The following is a 16581-nucleotide window of genomic DNA, read 5'->3' as shown; positions in this document are numbered from 1 at the left end:
CATGCTGGTACTTGCCAAGCCTTAAGCTGCTGCGATCTGACGAGAGCAGGCACATTCAGCTTAGAATGGCCGTTGACAGCAGCTGTTCAATTTGAACCTTCTTTTACTATCTCATAGAGAAACTAACACAATTTTCAGGTTCAAAAAGGTCAACAGAACTTGGGATTCCCAGCCAGTCTCCCATGCTGGTACTTGCCAAGCCTTAAGCTGCATTGCTGCTGCGATCTGACGAGAGCAGGCACATTCAGCTTAGAATGGCCGTTGACAGCAGCTGTTCAGTTTGAACCTTCTTTTACTATCTCATAGAGAAACTAACACAATTTTCAGGTTCAAAAAGGTCAACGGAACTTGGAATTCGCAGCCAGTCTCCCATGCTGGTACTTGCCAAGCCTTAAGCCGCATCGCTGCTGTGATCCGACAAGAGCACGCACATTCAGCTTAGAATGGCCGTTGACAGCAGCTGTTCAATTTGAACCTTCTTTTACTATCTCATAGAGAAACTAACACAATTTTCAGGTTCAAAAAGGTCAACAGAACTTGGGATTCCCAGCCAGTCTCCCATGCTGGTACTTGCCAAGCCTTAAGCTGCATTGCTGCTGCGATCTGACGAGAGCAGGCACATTCAGCTTAGAATGGCCGTTGACAGCAGCTGTTCAATTTGAACCTTCTTTTACTATCTCATAGAGAAACTAACACAATTTTCAGGTTCAAAAAGGTCAACAGAACTTGGGATTCCCAGCCAGTCTCCCATGCTGGTACTTGCCAAGCCTTAAGCTGCATTGCTGCTGCGATCTGACGAGAGCAGGCACATTCAGCTTAGAATGGCCGTTGACAGCAGCTGTTCAATTTGAACCTTCTTTTACTATCTCAAAGAGAAACTAACACAATTTTCAGGTTCAAAAAGGTCAACGGAACTTGGGATTCCCAGCCAGTCTCCCATGCTGGTACTTGCCAAGCCTTAAGCTGCATTGCTGCTGCCATCTGACGAGAGCAGGCACATTCAGCTTAGAATGGCCGTTGACAGCAGCTGTTCAATTTGAACCTTCTTTTACCATCTTTGACAGAGAAACTAACAATTTTCAGGTTCAAAAAGGTCAGCAGAACTTGGGATTCCCAGCCAGTCTCCCATGCTGGTACTTGCCAAGCCTTAAGCTGCATTGCTGCTGCGATCTGACGAGAGCAGGCACATTCAGCTTAGAATGGCCGTTGACAGCAGCTGCCTAATTTCTACTTTCTTTTACTATCTCATAGAGAAACTAACACAATTTTCAGGTTCAAAAAGGTCAACGAAACTTGGGATTCCCAGCCAGTCTCCCATGCTGGTACTTGCCAAGCCTTAAGCTGCATTGCTGCTGCGATCTGACGAGAGCAGGCACATTCAGCTTAGAATGGCCGTTGACAGCAGCTGTTCAGTTTGAACCTTCTTTTACTATCTCATAGAGAAACTAACACAATTTTCAGGTTCAAAAAGGTCAACGGAACTTGGGATTCCCAGCCAGTCTCCCAAGCTGGTACTTGCCAAGCCTTAAGCTGCATTGCTGCTGCGATCTGACGAGAGCAGGCACATTCAGCTTAGAATGGCCGTTGACAGCAGCTGTGCAGTTTGAACCTTCTTTTACTATCTCATAGAGAAACTAACACAATTTTCAGGTTCAAAAAGGTCAACGGAACTTGGGATTCCCAGCCAGTCTCCCATGCTGGTACTTGCCAAGCCTTAAGCTGCTGCGATCTGACGAGAGCAGGCACATTCAGCTTAGAATGGCCGTTGACAGCAGCTGTTCAATTTGAACCTTCTTTTACTATCTCATAGAGAAACTAACACAATTTTCAGGTTCAAAAAGGTCAACAGAACTTGGGATTCCCAGCCAGTCTCCCATGCTGGTACTTGCCAAGCCTTAAGCTGCATTGCTGCTGCGATCTGACGAGAGCAGGCACATTCAGCTTAGATTGGCTGTTGACAGCAGCTGTTCAATTTGAACCTTCTTTTACTATCTCATAGAGAAACTAACACAATTTTCAGGTTTAAAAAGGTCAACGGAACTTGGGATTCCCAGCCAGTCTCCCATGCTGGTACTTGCCAAGCCTTAAGCTGCATTGCTGCTGCAATCTGACGAGGGAAGGCACATTCAGCTTAGAATGGCCGTTGACAGCAGCTGTTCAATTTGAACCTTCTTTTACTATCTCATAGAGAAACTAACACAATTTTCAGGTTCAAAAAAGTCAACGGAACTTGGGATTCCCAGCCAGTCTCCCATGCTGGTACTTGCCAAGCCTTAAGCTGCATTGCTGCTGCCATCTGACGAGAGCAGGCACATTCAGCTTAGAATGGCCGTTGACAGCAGCTGTTCAATTTGAACCTTCTTTTACTATCTTTGACAGAGAAACTAACAATTTTCAGGTTCAAAAAGGTCAGCAGAACTTGGGATTCCCAGCCAGTCTCCCATGCTGGTACTTGCCAAGCCTTAAGCTGCATTGCTGCTGCGATCTAACGAGAGCAGGCACATTCAGCTTAGAATGGCCGTTGACAGCAGCTGCCTAATTTCTACTTTCTTTTACTATCTCATAGAGAAACTAACACAATTTTCAGGTTCAAAAAGGTCAACGAAACTTGGGATTCCCAGCCAGTCTCCCATGCTGGTACTTGCCAAGCCTTAAGCTGCATTGATGCTGCGATCTGACGAGAGCAGGCACAATTAGCTTAGAATGGCCGTTGACAGCAGCTGTTCAGTTTGAACCTTCTTTTTCTATCTCATAGAGAAACTAACACAATTTTCAGGTTCAAAAATGTCAACGGAACTTGGGATTCCCAGCCAGTCTCCCATGCTGGTACTTGCCAAGCCTTAAGCTGCATTGCTGCTGCGATCTGACGAGAGCAGGCACATTCAGCTTAGAATGGCCGTTGACAGCAGCTGTTCAGTTTGAACCTTCTTTTACTATCTCATAGAGAAACTAACACAATTTTCAGGTTCAAAAAGGTCAACGGAACTTGGGATTCCCAGCCAGTCTCCCATGCTGGTACTTGCCAAGCCTTAAGCTGCATTGCTGCTGCGATCTGACGAGAGCAGGCACATTCAGCTTAGAATGGCCGTTGACAGCAGCTGTTCAATTTGAACCTTCTTTTACTATCTCATAGAGAAACTAACACAATTTTCAGGTTCAAAAAGGTCAACGGAACTTGGGATTCCCAGCCAGTCTCCCATGCTGGTACTTGCCAAGCCTTAAGCTGCTGCGATCTGACGAGAGCAGGCACATTCAGCTTAGAATGGCCGTTGACAGCAGCTGTTCAATTTGAACCTTCTTTTACTATCTCATAGAGAAACTAACACAATTTTCAGGTTCAAAAAGGTCAACAAAACTTGGGATTCCCAGCCAGTCTCCCATGCTGGTACTTGCCAAGCCTTAAGCTGCATTGCTGCTGCGATCTGACAAGAGCAGGCACATTCAGCTTAGAATGGCTGTTGACCGCAGCTGTTCAATTTGAACCTTCTTTTACTATCTCATAGAGAAACTAACACAATTTTCAGGTTCAAAAAGGTCAACGGAACTTGGGATTCCCAGCCAGTCTCCCATGCTGGTACTTGCCAAGCCTTAAGCTGCATTGATGCTGCGATCTGACGAGAGCAGGCACATTCAGCTTAGAATGGCCGTTGACAGCAGCTGTTCAGTTTGAACCTTCTTTTACTATCTCATAGAGAAACTAACACAATTTTCAGGTTCAAAAAGGTCAACGGAACTTGGGATTCCCAGCCAGCCTCCCATGCTGGTACTTGCCAAGCCTTAAGCTGCATTGCTGCTGCGATCTGACGAGAGCAGGCACATTCAGCTTAGAATGGCCGTTGACAGCAGCTGTTCAGTTTGAACCTTCTTTTACTATCTCATAGAGAAACTAACACAATTTTCAGGTTCAAAAAGGTCAACGGAACTTGGGATTCCCAGCCAGTCTCCCATGCTGGTACTTGCCAAGCCTTAAGCTGCATTGCTGCTGCGATCTGACGAGAGCAGGCACATTCAGCTTAGAATGGCCGTTGACAGCAGCTGTTCAATTTGAACCTTCTTTTACCATCTTTGACAGAGAAACTAACAATTTTCAGGTTCAAAAAGGTCAACGGAACTTGGGATTCCCAGCTAGTCTCCCATGCTGGTACTTGCCAAGCCTTAAGCTGCATTGCTGCTGCGATCTGACGAGAGCAGGCACATTCAGCTTAGAATGGCCGTTGACAGCAGCTGTTCAATTTGAACCTTCTTTTACTATCTCATAGAGAAACTAACACAATTTTCAGGTTCAAAAAGGTCAACGGAAGTTGGGATTCCCAGCCAGTCTCCCATGCTGGTACTTGCCAAGCCTTAAGCTGCATTGCTGCTGCGATCTGACGAGAGCAGGCACATTCAGCTTAGAATGGCCGTTGACAGCAGCTGTTCAATTTGAACCTTCTTTTACTATCTCATAGAGAAACTAACACAATTTTCAGGTTCAAAAAGGTCAACAGAACTTGGGATTCCCAGCCAGTCTCCCATGCTGGTACTTGCCAAGCCTTAAGCTGCATTGCTGCTGCGATCTGACGAGAGCAGGCACATTCAGCTTAGAATGGCCGTTGACAGCAGCTGTTCAATTTGAACCTTCTTTTACTATCTCATAGAAAAACTAACACAATTTTCAGGTTCAAAAAGGTGAACGGAACTTGGGATTCCCAGCCAGTCTCCCATGCTGGTACTTGCCAAGCCTTAAGCTGCATTGATGCTGCGATCTGACGAGAGCAGGCACATTCAGCTTAGAATGGCCGTTGACAGCAGCTGTTCAGTTTGAACCTTCTTTTTCTATCTCATAGAGAAACTAACACAATTTTCAGGTTCAAAAATGTCAACGGAACTTGGGATTCCCAGCCAGTCTCCCATGCTGGTACTTGCCAAGCCTTAAGCTGCATTGCTGCTGCGATCTGACGAGAGCAGGCACATTCAGCTTAGAATGGCCGTTGACAGCAGCTGTTCAATTTGAACCTTCTTTTACCATCTTTGACAGAGAAACTAACAATTTTCAGGTTCAAAAAGGTCAACAGAACTTGGGATTCCCAGCCAGTCTCCCATGCTGGTACTTGCCAAGCCTTAAGCTGCATTGATGCTGCGATCTGACGAGAGCAGGCACATTCAGCTTAGAATGGCCGTTGACAGCAGCTGTTCAGTTTGAACCTTCTTTTACTATCTCATAGAGAAACTAACACAATTTTCAGGTTCAAAAATGTCAACGGAACTTGGAATTCGCAGCCAGTCTCCCATGCTGGTACTTGCCAAGCCTTAAGCCGCATCGCTGCTGTGATCCGACAAGAGCACGCACATTCAGCTTAGAATGGCCGTTGACAGCAGCTTTTCAATTTGAACCTTCTTTTACTATCTCATAGAGAAACTAACACAATTTTCAGGTTCAAAAAGGTCAACGGAACTTGGGATTCCCAGGCAGTCTCCCATGCTGGTACTTGCCAAGCCTTAAGCTGCATTGCTGCTGCGATCTGACGAGAGCAGGCACATTCAGCTTAGAATGGCCGTTGACAGCAGCTGTTCAATTTGAACCTTCTTTTACCATCTTTGACAGAGAAACTAACAATTTTCAGGTTCAAAAAGGTCAACAGAACTTGGGATTCGCAGCCAGTCTCCCATGCTGGTACTTGCCAAGCCTTACGCCGCATCGCTGCTGTGATCCGACAAGAGCACGCACATTAAGCTTAGAATGGCCGTTGACAGCAGATGTTCAATTTGAACCTTCTTTTACTATCTCATAGAGAAACTAACACAATTTTCAGGTTCAAAAAGGTCAACGGAACTTGGGATTCCCAGCCAGTCTCCCATGCTGGTACTTGCCAAGCCTTAAGCTGCATTGCTGCTGCGATTTGACGAGAGCAGGCACATTCAGCTTAAAATGGCCGTTGACAGCAGCTGTTCAATTTGAACCTTCTTTTACCATCTTTGACAGAGAAACTAACAATTTTCAGGTTCAAAAAGGTCAACAGAACTTGGGATTCCCAGCCAGTCTCCCATGCTGGTACTTGCCAAGCCTTAAGCTGCATTGATGCTGCGATCTGACGAGAGCAGGCACATTCAGCTTAGAATGGCCGTTGACAGCAGCTGTTCAGTTTGAACCTTCTTTTACTATCTCATAGAGAAACTAACACAATTTTCAGGTTCTAAAAGGTCAACGGAACTTGGAATTCGCAGCCAGTCTCCCATTCTGGTACTTGCCAAGCCTTAAGCCGCATCGCTGCTGTGATCCGACAAGAGCACGCACATTCAGCTTAGAATGGCCGTTGACAGCAGCTGTTCAATTTGAACCTTCTTTTACTATCTCATAGAGAAACTAACACAATTTTCAGGTTCAAAAAGGTCAACAGAACTTGGGATTCCCAGCCAGTCTCCCATGCTGGTACTTGCCAAGCCTTAAGCTGCATTGCTGCTGCGATCTGACGAGAGCAGGCACATTCAGCTTAGAATGGCCGTTGACAGCAGCTGTTCAATTTGAACCTTCTTTTACTATCTCATAGAGAAACTAACACAATTTTCAGGTTCAAAAAGGTCAACAGAACTTGGGATTCCCAGCCAGTCTCCCATGCTGGTACTTGCCAAGCCTTAAGCTGCATTGCTGCTGCGATCTGACGAGAGCAGGCACATTCAGCTTAGAATGGCTGTTGACAGCAGCTGTTCAATTTGAACCTTCTTTTACTATCTCATAGAGAAACTAACACAATTTTCAGGTTCAAAAAGGTCAACGGAACTTGGGATTCCCAGCCAGTCTCCCATGCTGGTACTTGCCAAGCCTTAAGCTGCATTGCTGCTGCGATCTGACGAGAGCAGGCACATTCAGCTTAGAATGGCCGTTGACAGCAGCTGTTCAGTTTGAACCTTCTTTTACTATCTCATAGAGAAACTAACACAATTTTCAGGTTCAAAAAGGTCAACGGAACTTGGGATTCCCAGCCAGTCTCCCATGCTGGTACTTGCCAAGCCTTAAGCTGCATTGCTGCTGCGATCTGACGAGAGCAGGCACATTCAGCTTAGAATGGCCGTTGACAGCAGCTGTTCAATTTGAACCTTCTTTTACTATCTCATAGAGAAACTAACACAATTTTCAGGTTCAAAAAGGTCAACGGAACTTGGGATTCCCAGCTAGTCTCCCATGCTGGTACTTGCCAAGCCTTAAGCTGCATTGCTGCTGCCATCTGACGAGAGCAGGCACATTCAGCTTAGAATGGCCGTTGACAGCAGCTGTTCAATTTGAACCTTCTTTTACCATCTTTGACAGAGAAACTAACAATTTTCAGGTTCAAAAAGGTCAGCAGACCTTGGGATTCCCAGCCAGTCTCCCATGCTGGTACTTGCCAAGCCTTAAGCTGCATTACTGCTGCGATCTAACGAGAGCAGGCACATTCAGCTTAGAATGGCCGTTGACAGCAGCTGCCTAATTTCTACTTTCTTTTACTATCTCATAGAGAAACTAACACAATTTTCAGGTTCAAAAAGGTCAACGGAACTTGGGATTCCCAGCCAGTCTCCCATGCTGGTACTTGCCAAGCCTTAAGCTGCTTCGCTGCTGCGATCTGACGAGAGCAGGCACATTCAGCTTAGAATGGCCGTTGACAGCAGCTGTTCAGTTTGAACCTTCTTTTACTATCTCATAGAGAAACTAACACAATTTTCAGGTTCAAAAAGGTCAACGGAACTTGGGATTCCCAGCCAGTCTCCCATGCTGGTACTTGCCAAGCCTTAAGCTGCTGCGATCTGACGAGAGCAGGCACATTCAGCTTAGAATGGCCGTTGACAGCAGCTGTTCAATTTGAACCTTCTTTTACTATCTCATAGAGAAACTAACACAATTTTCAGGTTCAAAAAGGTCAACAGAACTTGGGATTCCCAGCCAGTCTCCCATGCTGGTACTTGCCAAGCCTTAAGCTGCATTGCTGCTGCGATCTGACGAGAGCAGGCACATTCAGCTTAGATTGGCTGTTGACAGCAGCTGTTCAATTTGAACCTTCTTTTACTATCTCATAGAGAAACTAACACAATTTTCAGGTTCAAAAAGGTCAACGGAACTTGGGATTCCCAGCCAGTCTCCCATGCTGGTACTTGCCAAGCCTTAAGCTGCATTGCTGCTGCAATCTGACGAGAGCAGGCACATTCAGCTTAGAATGGCCGTTGACAGCAGCTGTTCAATTTGAACCTTCTTTTACTATCTCATAGAGAAACTAACACAATTTTCAGGTTCAAAAAGGTCAACGGAACTTGGGATTCCCAGCCAGTCTCCCATGCTGGTACTTGCCAAGCCTTAAGCTGCATTGCTGCTGCGATCTGACGAGAGCAGGCACATTCAGCTTAGAATGGCCGTTGACAGCAGCTGTTCAGTTTGAACCTTCTTTTACTATCTCATAGAGAAACTAACACAATTTTCAGGTTCAAAAAGGTCAACGGAACTTGGAATTCGCAGCCAGTCTCCCATGCTGGTACTTGCCAAGCCTTAAGCCGCATCGCTGCTGTGATCCGACAAGAGCACGCACATTCAGCTTAGAATGGCCGTTGACAGCAGCTGTTCAATTTGAACCTTCTTTTACTATCTCATAGAGAAACTAACACAATTTTCAGGTTCAAAAAGGTCAACAGAACTTGGGATTCCCAGCCAGTCTCCCATGCTGGTACTTGCCAAGCCTTAAGCTGCATTGCTGCTGCGATCTGACGAGAGCAGGCACATTCAGCTTAGAATGGCCGTTGACAGCAGCTGTTCAATTTGAACCTTCTTTTACTATCTCATAGAGAAACTAACACAATTTTCAGGTTCAAAAAGGTCAACAGAACTTGGGATTCCCAGCCAGTCTCCCATGCTGGTACTTGCCAAGCCTTAAGCTGCATTGCTGCTGCGATCTGACGAGAGCAGGCACATTCAGCTTAGAATGGCCGTTGACAGCAGCTGTTCAATTTGAACCTTCTTTTACTATCTCAAAGAGAAACTAACACAATTTTCAGGTTCAAAAAGGTCAACGGAACTTGGGATTCCCAGCCAGTCTCCCATGCTGGTACTTGCCAAGCCTTAAGCTGCATTGCTGCTGCCATCTGACGAGAGCAGGCACATTCAGCTTAGAATGGCCGTTGACAGCAGCTGTTCAATTTGAACCTTCTTTTACCATCTTTGACAGAGAAACTAACAATTTTCAGGTTCAAAAAGGTCAGCAGAACTTGGGATTCCCAGCCAGTCTCCCATGCTGGTACTTGCCAAGCCTTAAGCTGCATTGCTGCTGCGATCTGACGAGAGCAGGCACATTCAGCTTAGAATGGCCGTTGACAGCAGCTGCCTAATTTCTACTTTCTTTTACTATCTCATAGAGAAACTAACACAATTTTCAGGTTCAAAAAGGTCAACGAAACTTGGGATTCCCAGCCAGTCTCCCATGCTGGTACTTGCCAAGCCTTAAGCTGCATTGCTGCTGCGATCTGACGAGAGCAGGCACATTCAGCTTAGAATGGCCGTTGACAGCAGCTGTTCAGTTTGAACCTTCTTTTACTATCTCATAGAGAAACTAACACAATTTTCAGGTTCAAAAAGGTCAACGGAACTTGGGATTCCCAGCCAGTCTCCCAAGCTGGTACTTGCCAAGCCTTAAGCTGCATTGCTGCTGCGATCTGACGAGAGCAGGCACATTCAGCTTAGAATGGCCGTTGACAGCAGCTGTGCAGTTTGAACCTTCTTTTACTATCTCATAGAGAAACTAACACAATTTTCAGGTTCAAAAAGGTCAACGGAACTTGGGATTCCCAGCCAGTCTCCCATGCTGGTACTTGCCAAGCCTTAAGCTGCTGCGATCTGACGAGAGCAGGCACATTCAGCTTAGAATGGCCGTTGACAGCAGCTGTTCAATTTGAACCTTCTTTTACTATCTCATAGAGAAACTAACACAATTTTCAGGTTCAAAAAGGTCAACAGAACTTGGGATTCCCAGCCAGTCTCCCATGCTGGTACTTGCCAAGCCTTAAGCTGCATTGCTGCTGCGATCTGACGAGAGCAGGCACATTCAGCTTAGATTGGCTGTTGACAGCAGCTGTTCAATTTGAACCTTCTTTTACTATCTCATAGAGAAACTAACACAATTTTCAGGTTTAAAAAGGTCAACGGAACTTGGGATTCCCAGCCAGTCTCCCATGCTGGTACTTGCCAAGCCTTAAGCTGCATTGCTGCTGCAATCTGACGAGAGCAGGCACATTCAGCTTAGAATGGCCGTTGACAGCAGCTGTTCAATTTGAACCTTCTTTTACTATCTCATAGAGAAACTAACACAATTTTCAGGTTCAAAAAGGTCAACGGAACTTGGGATTCCCAGCCAGTCTCCCATGCTGGTACTTGCCAAGCCTTAAGCTGCATTGCTGCTGCCATCTGACGAGAGCAGGCACATTCAGCTTAGAATGGCCGTTGACAGCAGCTGTTCAATTTGAACCTTCTTTTACTATCTTTGACAGAGAAACTAACAATTTTCAGGTTCAAAAAGGTCAGCAGAACTTGGGATTCCCAGCCAGTCTCCCATGCTGCTACTTGCCAAGCCTTAAGCTGCATTGCTGCTGCGATCTAACGAGAGCAGGCACATTCAGCTTAGAATGGCCGTTGACAGCAGCTGCCTAATTTCTACTTTCTTTTACTATCTCATAGAGAAACTAACACAATTTTCAGGTTCAAAAAGGTCAACGAAACTTGGGATTCCCAGCCAGTCTCCCATGCTGGTACTTGCCAAGCCTTAAGCTGCATTGATGCTGCGATCTGACGAGAGCAGGCACAATTAGCTTAGAATGGCCGTTGACAGCAGCTGTTCAGTTTGAACCTTCTTTTACTATCTCATAGAGAAACTAACACAATTTTCAGGTTCAAAAAGGTCAACGGAACTTGGGATTCCCAGCCAGTCTCCCATGCTGGTACTTGCCAAGCCTTAAGCTGCATTGCTGCTGCGATCTGACGAGAGCAGGCACATTCAGCTTAGAATGGCCGTTGACAGCAGCTGTTTAATTTGAACCTTCTTTTACTATCTCATAGAGAAACTAACACAATTTTCAGGTTCAAAAAGGTCAACGGAACTTGGGATTCCCAGCCAGTCTCCCATGCTGGTACTTGCCAAGCCTTAAGCTGCTGCGATCTGACGAGAGCAGGCACATTCAGCTTAGAATGGCCGTTGACAGCAGCTGTTCAATTTGAACCTTCTTTTACTATCTCATAGAGAAACTAACACAATTTTCAGGTTCAAAAAGGTCAACAAAACTTGGGATTCCCAGCCAGTCTCCCATGCTGGTACTTGCCAAGCCTTAAGCTGCATTGCTGCTGCGATCTGACGAGAGCAGGCACATTCAGCTTAGAATGGCTGTTGACCGCAGGTGTTCAATTTGAACCTTCTTTTACTATCTCATAGAGAAACTAACACAATTTTCAGGTTCAAAAAGGTCAACGGAACTTGGGATTCCCAGCCAGTCTCCCATGCTGGTACTTGCCAAGCCTTAAGCTGCATTGATGCTGCGATCTGACGAGAGCAGGCACATTCAGCTTAGAATGGCCGTTGACAGCAGCTGTTCAGTTTGAACCTTCTTTTACTATCTCATAGAGAAACTAACACAATTTTCAGGTTCAAAAAGGTCAACGGAACTTGGGATTCCCAGCCAGTCTCCCATGCTGGTACTTGCCAAGCCTTAAGCTGCATTGCTGCTGCGATCTGACGAGAGCAGGCACATTCAGCTTAGAATGGCCGTTGACAGCAGCTGTTCAGTTTGAACCTTCTTTTACTATCTCATAGAGAAACTAACACAATTTTCAGGTTCAAAAAGGTCAACGGAACTTGGGATTCCCAGCCAGTCTCCCATGCTGGTACTTGCCAAGCCTTAAGCTGCATTGCTGCTGCGATCTGACGAGAGCAGGCACATTCAGCTTAGAATGGCCGTTGACAGCAGCTGTTCAATTTGAACCTTCTTTTACCATCTTTGACAGAGAAACTAACAATTTTCAGGTTCAAAAAGGTCAATGGAACTTGGGATTCCCAGCTAGTCTCCCATGCTTGTACTTGCCAAGCCTTAAGCTGCATTGCTGCTGCGATCTGACGAGAGCAGGCACATTCAGCTTAGAATGGCCGTTGACAGCAGCTGTTCAATTTGAACCTTCTTTTACTATCTCATAGAGAAACTAACACAATTTTCAGGTTCAAAAAGGTCAACGGAACTTGGGATTCCCAGCCAGTCTCCCATGCTGGTACTTGCCAAGCCTTAAGCTGCATTGCTGCTGCGATCTGACGAGAGCAGGCACATTCAGCTTAGAATGGCCGTTGACAGCAGCTGTTCAATTTGAACCTTCTTTTACTATCTCATAGAGAAACTAACACAATTTTCAGGTTCAAAAAGGTCAACAGAACTTGGGATTCCCAGCCAGTCTCCCATGCTGGTACTTGCCAAGCCTTAAGCTGCATTGCTGCTGCGATCTGACGAGAGCAGGCACATTCAGCTTAGAATGGCCGTTGACAGCAGCTGTTCAATTTGAACCTTCTTTCACTATCTCATAGAAAAACTAACACAATTTTCAGGTTCAAAAAGGTCAACAGAACTCGGGATTTCCAGCCAGTCTCCCATGCTGGTACTTGCCAAGCCTTAAGCTGCATTGCTGCTGCGATCTGACGAGAGCAGGCACATTCAGCTTAGAATGGCCGTTGACAGCAGCTGTTCAATTTGAACCTTCTTTTACTATCTCATAGAGAAACTAACACAATTTTCAGGTTCAAAAAGGTCAACGGAACTTGGGATTCCCAGCCAGTCTCCCATGCTGGTACTTGCCAAGCCTTAAGCTGCATTGCTGCTGCGATCTGACGAGAGCAGGCACATTCAGCTTAGAATGGCCGTTGACAGCAGCTGTTCAGTTTGAACCTTCTTTTACTATCTCATAGAGAAACTAACACAATTTTCAGGTTCAAAAAGGTGAACGGAACTTGGGATTCCCAGCCAGTCTCCCATGCTGGTACTTGCCAAGCCTTAAGCTGCATTGATGCTGCGATCTGACGAGAGCAGGCACATTCAGCTTAGAATGGCCGTTGACAGCAGCTGTTCAGTTTGAACCTTCTTTTTCTATCTCATAGAGAAACTAACACAATTTTCAGGTTCAAAAATGTCAACGGAACTTGGGATTCCCAGCCAGTCTCCCATGCTGGTACTTGCCAAGCCTTAAGCTGCATTGCTGCTGCGATCTGACGAGAGCAGGCACATTCAGCTTAGAATGGCCGTTGACAGCAGCTGTTCAGTTTGAACCTTCTTTTACTATCTCATAGAGAAACTAACACAATTTTCAGGTTCAAAAAGGTCAACGGAACTTGGGATTCCCAGCCAGTCTCCCATGCTGGTACTTGCCAAGACTTAAGCTGCTGCGATCTGACGAGAGCAGGCACATTCAGCTTAGAATGGCCGTTGACAGCAGCTGTTCAATTTGAACCTTCTTTTACTATCTCATAGAGAAACTAACACAATTTTCAGGTTCAAAAAGGTCAACAGAACTTGGGATTCCCAGCCAGTCTCCCATGCTGGTACTTGCCAAGCCTTAAGCTGCATTGCTGCTGTGATCTGACGAGAGCAGGCACATTCAGCTTAGATTGGCTGTTGACAGCAGCTGTTCAATTTGAACCTTCTTTTACTATCTCATAGAGAAACTAACACAATTTTCAGGTTCAAAAAGGTCAACGGAACTTGGGATTCCCAGCCAGTCTCCCATGCTGGTACTTGCCAAGCCTTAAGCTGCATTGATGCTGCGATCTGACGAGAGCAGGCACATTCAGCTTAGAATGGCCGTTGACAGCAGCTGTTCAGTTTGAACCTTCTTTTACTATCTCATAGAGAAACTAACACAATTTTCAGGTTAAAAATATCAACGGAACTTGGGATTCCCAGCCAGTCTCCCATGCTGGTACTTGCCAAGCCTTAAGCTGCTGCGATCTGACGAGAGCAGGCACATTCAGCTTAGAATGGCCGTTGACAGCAGCTGTTCAATTTGAACCTTCTTTTACTATCTCATAGAGAAACTAACACAATTTTCAGGTTCAAAAAGGTCAACAGAACTTGGGATTCCCAGCCAGTCTCCCATGCTGGTACTTGCCAAGCCTTAAGCTGCATTGCTGCTGTGATCTGACGAGAGCAGGCACATTCAGCTTAGATTGGCTGTTGACAGCAGCTGTTCAATTTGAACCTTCTTTTACTATCTCATAGAGAAACTAACACAATTTTCAGGTTCAAAAAGGTCAACGGAACTTGGGATTCCCAGCCAGTCTCCCATGCTGGTACTTGCCAAGCCTTAAGCTGCATTGATGCTGCGATCTGACGAGAGCAGGCACATTCAGCTTAGAATGGCCGTTGACAGCAGCTGTTCAGTTTGAACCTTCTTTTACTATCTCATAGAGAAACTAACACAATTTTCAGGTTAAAAATATCAACGGAACTTGGGATTCCCAGCCAGTCTCCCATGCTGGTACTTGCCAAGCCTTAAGCTGCATTGATGCTGCGATCTGACGAGAGCAGGCACATTCAGCTTAGAATGGCCGTTGACAGCAGCTGTTCAATTTGAACCTTCTTTTACTATCTCATAGAGAAACTAACACAATTTTCAGGTTCAAAAAGGTCAACGGAACTTGGGATTCCCAGCCAGTCTCCCATGCTGGTACTTGCCAAGCCTTAAGCTGCATTGCTGCTGCGATCTGACGAGAGCAGGCACATTCAGCTTAGAATGGCTGTTGAAAGCAGCTGTTCAATTTGAACCTTCTTTTACTATCTCATAGAGAAACTAACACAATTTTCAGGTTCAAAAATGTCAACGGAACTTGGGATTCCCAGCCAGTCTCCCATGCTGGTACTTGCCAAGCCTTAAGCTGCATTGATGCTGCGATCTGACGAGAGCAGGCACATTCAGCTTAGATTGGCCGTTGACAGCAGCTGTTCAGTTTGAACCTTCTTTTACTATCTCATAGAGAAACTAACACAATTTTCAGGTTCAAAAAGGTCAACGGAACTTGGGATTCCCAGCCAGTCTCCCATGCTGGTACTTGCCAAGCCTTAAGCTGCATTGCTGCTGCGATCTGACGAGAGCAGGCACATTCAGCTTAGAATGGCCGTTGACAGCAGCTGTTCAATTTGAACCTTCTTTTACTATCTCATAGAGAAACTAACACAATTTTCAGGTTCAAAAAGGTCAACAGAACTTGGGATTCCCAGCCAGTCTCCCATGCTGGTACTTGCCAAGCCTTAAGCTGCATTGCTGCTGCGATCTGACGAGAGCAGGCACATTCAGCTTAGATCGGCTGTTGACAGCAGCTGTTCAATTTGAACCTTCTTTTACTATCTCATAGAGAAACTAACACAATTTTCAGGTTCAAAAAGGTCAACAGAACTTGGGATTCCCAGCCAGTCTCCCATGCTGGTACTTGCCAAGCCTTAAGCTGCATTGCTGCTGCGATCTGACGAGAGCAGGCACATTCAGCTTAGATCGGCTGTTGACAGCAGCTGTTCAATTTGAACCTTCTTTTACTATCTCATAGAGAAACTAACACAATTTTCAGGTTCAAAAAGGTCAACGGAACTTGGGATTCCCAGCCAGTCTCCCATGCTGGTACTTGCCAAGCCTTAAGCTGCATTGATGCTGCGATCTGACGAGAGCAGGCACATTCAGCTTAGAATGGCCGTTGACAGCAGCTGTTCAGTTTGAACCTTCTTTTACTATCTCATAGAGAAACTAACACAATTTTCAGGTTAAAAATATCAACGGAACTTGGGATTCCCAGCCAGTCTCCCATGCTGGTACTTGCCAAGCCTTAAGCTGCTGCGATCTGACGAGAGCAGGCACATTCAGCTTAGAATGGCCGTTGACAGCAGCTGTTCAATTTGAACCTTCTTTTACTATCTCATAGAGAAACTAACACAATTTTCAGGTTCAAAAAGGTCAACAGAACTTGGGATTCCCAGCCAGTCTCCCATGCTGGTACTTGCCAAGCCTTAAGCTGCATTGATGCTGCGATCTGACGAGAGCAGGCACATTCAGCTTAGAATGGCCGTTGATAGCAGCTGTTCAATTTGAACCTTCTTTTACTATCTCATAGAGAAACTAACACAATTTTCAGGTTCAAAAAGGTCAACGGAACTTGGGATTCCCAGCCAGTCTCCCATGCTGGTACTTGCCAAGCCTTAAGCTGCATTGCTGCTGCGATCTGACGAGAGCAGGCACATTCAGCTTAGAATGGCTGTTGAAAGCAGCTGTTCAATTTGAACCTTCTTTTACTATCTCATAGAGAAACTAACACAATTTTCAGGTTCAAAAATGTCAACGGAACTTGGGATTCCCAGCCAGTCTCCCATGCTGGTACTTGCCAAGCCTTAAGCTGCATTGATGCTGCGATCTGACGAGAGCAGGCACATTCAGCTTAGATTGGCCGTTGACAGCAGCTGTTCAGTTTGAACCTTCTTTTACTATCTCATAGAGAAACTAACACAATTTTCAGGTTCAAAAAGGTCAACGGAACTTGGGATTCCCAGCCAGTCTCCCATGCTGGTACTTGCCAAGCCTTA

The 16581-nt window shown here is 45.7% G+C and overlaps 60 pseudogenes; all 60 read right to left on the bottom strand.

The window, feature by feature from the left end:
- Positions 1 to 147: 147 nt before the first annotated feature.
- LOC140080926 (5S ribosomal RNA) lies at positions 148 to 266 on the bottom strand (annotated as a pseudogene).
- Positions 267 to 525: 259 nt separating this feature from the next.
- On the bottom strand, positions 526 to 644 carry LOC140080925 (5S ribosomal RNA; annotated as a pseudogene).
- A 70-nt stretch (positions 645 to 714) lies between these two features.
- LOC140080924 (5S ribosomal RNA) lies at positions 715 to 833 on the bottom strand (annotated as a pseudogene).
- Positions 834 to 903: 70 nt separating this feature from the next.
- On the bottom strand, positions 904 to 1022 carry LOC140092364 (5S ribosomal RNA; annotated as a pseudogene).
- A 70-nt stretch (positions 1023 to 1092) lies between these two features.
- LOC140090548 (5S ribosomal RNA) lies at positions 1093 to 1211 on the bottom strand (annotated as a pseudogene).
- Positions 1212 to 1281: 70 nt separating this feature from the next.
- Positions 1282 to 1400, bottom strand: LOC140083486 (5S ribosomal RNA; annotated as a pseudogene).
- A 70-nt stretch (positions 1401 to 1470) lies between these two features.
- Positions 1471 to 1589, bottom strand: LOC140082927 (5S ribosomal RNA; annotated as a pseudogene).
- A 251-nt stretch (positions 1590 to 1840) lies between these two features.
- Positions 1841 to 1959, bottom strand: LOC140087867 (5S ribosomal RNA; annotated as a pseudogene).
- A 259-nt stretch (positions 1960 to 2218) lies between these two features.
- On the bottom strand, positions 2219 to 2337 carry LOC140093773 (5S ribosomal RNA; annotated as a pseudogene).
- A 70-nt stretch (positions 2338 to 2407) lies between these two features.
- On the bottom strand, positions 2408 to 2526 carry LOC140092876 (5S ribosomal RNA; annotated as a pseudogene).
- Positions 2527 to 2974: 448 nt separating this feature from the next.
- LOC140100847 (5S ribosomal RNA) lies at positions 2975 to 3093 on the bottom strand (annotated as a pseudogene).
- A 251-nt stretch (positions 3094 to 3344) lies between these two features.
- Positions 3345 to 3463, bottom strand: LOC140095774 (5S ribosomal RNA; annotated as a pseudogene).
- Positions 3464 to 3533: 70 nt separating this feature from the next.
- On the bottom strand, positions 3534 to 3652 carry LOC140084402 (5S ribosomal RNA; annotated as a pseudogene).
- Positions 3653 to 3722: 70 nt separating this feature from the next.
- LOC140084848 (5S ribosomal RNA) lies at positions 3723 to 3841 on the bottom strand (annotated as a pseudogene).
- A 70-nt stretch (positions 3842 to 3911) lies between these two features.
- On the bottom strand, positions 3912 to 4030 carry LOC140100846 (5S ribosomal RNA; annotated as a pseudogene).
- Positions 4031 to 4100: 70 nt separating this feature from the next.
- On the bottom strand, positions 4101 to 4219 carry LOC140085822 (5S ribosomal RNA; annotated as a pseudogene).
- Positions 4220 to 4289: 70 nt separating this feature from the next.
- On the bottom strand, positions 4290 to 4408 carry LOC140094946 (5S ribosomal RNA; annotated as a pseudogene).
- Positions 4409 to 4478: 70 nt separating this feature from the next.
- On the bottom strand, positions 4479 to 4597 carry LOC140080923 (5S ribosomal RNA; annotated as a pseudogene).
- Positions 4598 to 4667: 70 nt separating this feature from the next.
- On the bottom strand, positions 4668 to 4786 carry LOC140095224 (5S ribosomal RNA; annotated as a pseudogene).
- Positions 4787 to 5045: 259 nt separating this feature from the next.
- On the bottom strand, positions 5046 to 5164 carry LOC140085750 (5S ribosomal RNA; annotated as a pseudogene).
- Positions 5165 to 5423: 259 nt separating this feature from the next.
- On the bottom strand, positions 5424 to 5542 carry LOC140100236 (5S ribosomal RNA; annotated as a pseudogene).
- Positions 5543 to 5801: 259 nt separating this feature from the next.
- On the bottom strand, positions 5802 to 5920 carry LOC140097064 (5S ribosomal RNA; annotated as a pseudogene).
- Positions 5921 to 5990: 70 nt separating this feature from the next.
- LOC140085749 (5S ribosomal RNA) lies at positions 5991 to 6109 on the bottom strand (annotated as a pseudogene).
- Positions 6110 to 6368: 259 nt separating this feature from the next.
- LOC140080922 (5S ribosomal RNA) lies at positions 6369 to 6487 on the bottom strand (annotated as a pseudogene).
- Positions 6488 to 6557: 70 nt separating this feature from the next.
- Positions 6558 to 6676, bottom strand: LOC140081882 (5S ribosomal RNA; annotated as a pseudogene).
- Positions 6677 to 6746: 70 nt separating this feature from the next.
- LOC140100845 (5S ribosomal RNA) lies at positions 6747 to 6865 on the bottom strand (annotated as a pseudogene).
- A 70-nt stretch (positions 6866 to 6935) lies between these two features.
- Positions 6936 to 7054, bottom strand: LOC140100843 (5S ribosomal RNA; annotated as a pseudogene).
- Positions 7055 to 7124: 70 nt separating this feature from the next.
- Positions 7125 to 7243, bottom strand: LOC140091644 (5S ribosomal RNA; annotated as a pseudogene).
- A 70-nt stretch (positions 7244 to 7313) lies between these two features.
- Positions 7314 to 7432, bottom strand: LOC140096547 (5S ribosomal RNA; annotated as a pseudogene).
- Positions 7433 to 7502: 70 nt separating this feature from the next.
- LOC140078113 (5S ribosomal RNA) lies at positions 7503 to 7621 on the bottom strand (annotated as a pseudogene).
- Positions 7622 to 7872: 251 nt separating this feature from the next.
- On the bottom strand, positions 7873 to 7991 carry LOC140087866 (5S ribosomal RNA; annotated as a pseudogene).
- Positions 7992 to 8061: 70 nt separating this feature from the next.
- LOC140086941 (5S ribosomal RNA) lies at positions 8062 to 8180 on the bottom strand (annotated as a pseudogene).
- A 70-nt stretch (positions 8181 to 8250) lies between these two features.
- On the bottom strand, positions 8251 to 8369 carry LOC140100842 (5S ribosomal RNA; annotated as a pseudogene).
- A 259-nt stretch (positions 8370 to 8628) lies between these two features.
- LOC140080921 (5S ribosomal RNA) lies at positions 8629 to 8747 on the bottom strand (annotated as a pseudogene).
- A 70-nt stretch (positions 8748 to 8817) lies between these two features.
- On the bottom strand, positions 8818 to 8936 carry LOC140080919 (5S ribosomal RNA; annotated as a pseudogene).
- A 70-nt stretch (positions 8937 to 9006) lies between these two features.
- Positions 9007 to 9125, bottom strand: LOC140092363 (5S ribosomal RNA; annotated as a pseudogene).
- A 70-nt stretch (positions 9126 to 9195) lies between these two features.
- On the bottom strand, positions 9196 to 9314 carry LOC140090546 (5S ribosomal RNA; annotated as a pseudogene).
- A 70-nt stretch (positions 9315 to 9384) lies between these two features.
- On the bottom strand, positions 9385 to 9503 carry LOC140083484 (5S ribosomal RNA; annotated as a pseudogene).
- Positions 9504 to 9573: 70 nt separating this feature from the next.
- Positions 9574 to 9692, bottom strand: LOC140082926 (5S ribosomal RNA; annotated as a pseudogene).
- Positions 9693 to 9943: 251 nt separating this feature from the next.
- Positions 9944 to 10062, bottom strand: LOC140087865 (5S ribosomal RNA; annotated as a pseudogene).
- Positions 10063 to 10132: 70 nt separating this feature from the next.
- LOC140086939 (5S ribosomal RNA) lies at positions 10133 to 10251 on the bottom strand (annotated as a pseudogene).
- A 70-nt stretch (positions 10252 to 10321) lies between these two features.
- On the bottom strand, positions 10322 to 10440 carry LOC140092361 (5S ribosomal RNA; annotated as a pseudogene).
- A 70-nt stretch (positions 10441 to 10510) lies between these two features.
- Positions 10511 to 10629, bottom strand: LOC140098294 (5S ribosomal RNA; annotated as a pseudogene).
- Positions 10630 to 10888: 259 nt separating this feature from the next.
- LOC140100841 (5S ribosomal RNA) lies at positions 10889 to 11007 on the bottom strand (annotated as a pseudogene).
- Positions 11008 to 11258: 251 nt separating this feature from the next.
- Positions 11259 to 11377, bottom strand: LOC140086232 (5S ribosomal RNA; annotated as a pseudogene).
- Positions 11378 to 11447: 70 nt separating this feature from the next.
- Positions 11448 to 11566, bottom strand: LOC140084401 (5S ribosomal RNA; annotated as a pseudogene).
- Positions 11567 to 11636: 70 nt separating this feature from the next.
- On the bottom strand, positions 11637 to 11755 carry LOC140100840 (5S ribosomal RNA; annotated as a pseudogene).
- Positions 11756 to 11825: 70 nt separating this feature from the next.
- Positions 11826 to 11944, bottom strand: LOC140100838 (5S ribosomal RNA; annotated as a pseudogene).
- Positions 11945 to 12203: 259 nt separating this feature from the next.
- On the bottom strand, positions 12204 to 12322 carry LOC140100837 (5S ribosomal RNA; annotated as a pseudogene).
- Positions 12323 to 12392: 70 nt separating this feature from the next.
- On the bottom strand, positions 12393 to 12511 carry LOC140080918 (5S ribosomal RNA; annotated as a pseudogene).
- Positions 12512 to 12581: 70 nt separating this feature from the next.
- On the bottom strand, positions 12582 to 12700 carry LOC140093122 (5S ribosomal RNA; annotated as a pseudogene).
- A 70-nt stretch (positions 12701 to 12770) lies between these two features.
- LOC140100836 (5S ribosomal RNA) lies at positions 12771 to 12889 on the bottom strand (annotated as a pseudogene).
- A 629-nt stretch (positions 12890 to 13518) lies between these two features.
- Positions 13519 to 13637, bottom strand: LOC140096435 (5S ribosomal RNA; annotated as a pseudogene).
- Positions 13638 to 13707: 70 nt separating this feature from the next.
- Positions 13708 to 13826, bottom strand: LOC140084400 (5S ribosomal RNA; annotated as a pseudogene).
- Positions 13827 to 14076: 250 nt separating this feature from the next.
- On the bottom strand, positions 14077 to 14195 carry LOC140096434 (5S ribosomal RNA; annotated as a pseudogene).
- A 70-nt stretch (positions 14196 to 14265) lies between these two features.
- Positions 14266 to 14384, bottom strand: LOC140084398 (5S ribosomal RNA; annotated as a pseudogene).
- A 258-nt stretch (positions 14385 to 14642) lies between these two features.
- LOC140095511 (5S ribosomal RNA) lies at positions 14643 to 14761 on the bottom strand (annotated as a pseudogene).
- A 259-nt stretch (positions 14762 to 15020) lies between these two features.
- Positions 15021 to 15139, bottom strand: LOC140100835 (5S ribosomal RNA; annotated as a pseudogene).
- Positions 15140 to 15587: 448 nt separating this feature from the next.
- Positions 15588 to 15706, bottom strand: LOC140084397 (5S ribosomal RNA; annotated as a pseudogene).
- Positions 15707 to 15956: 250 nt separating this feature from the next.
- LOC140093691 (5S ribosomal RNA) lies at positions 15957 to 16075 on the bottom strand (annotated as a pseudogene).
- Between the last annotated feature and the right edge of the window lie 506 nt (positions 16076 to 16581).

This window comes from Engystomops pustulosus, chromosome 9 (genome assembly GCF_040894005.1).
Source record: "Engystomops pustulosus chromosome 9, aEngPut4.maternal, whole genome shotgun sequence".
NCBI lineage: Eukaryota > Metazoa > Chordata > Amphibia > Anura > Leptodactylidae > Engystomops > Engystomops pustulosus.
This window is presented reverse-complemented; position numbering and strand designations above follow the sequence as displayed.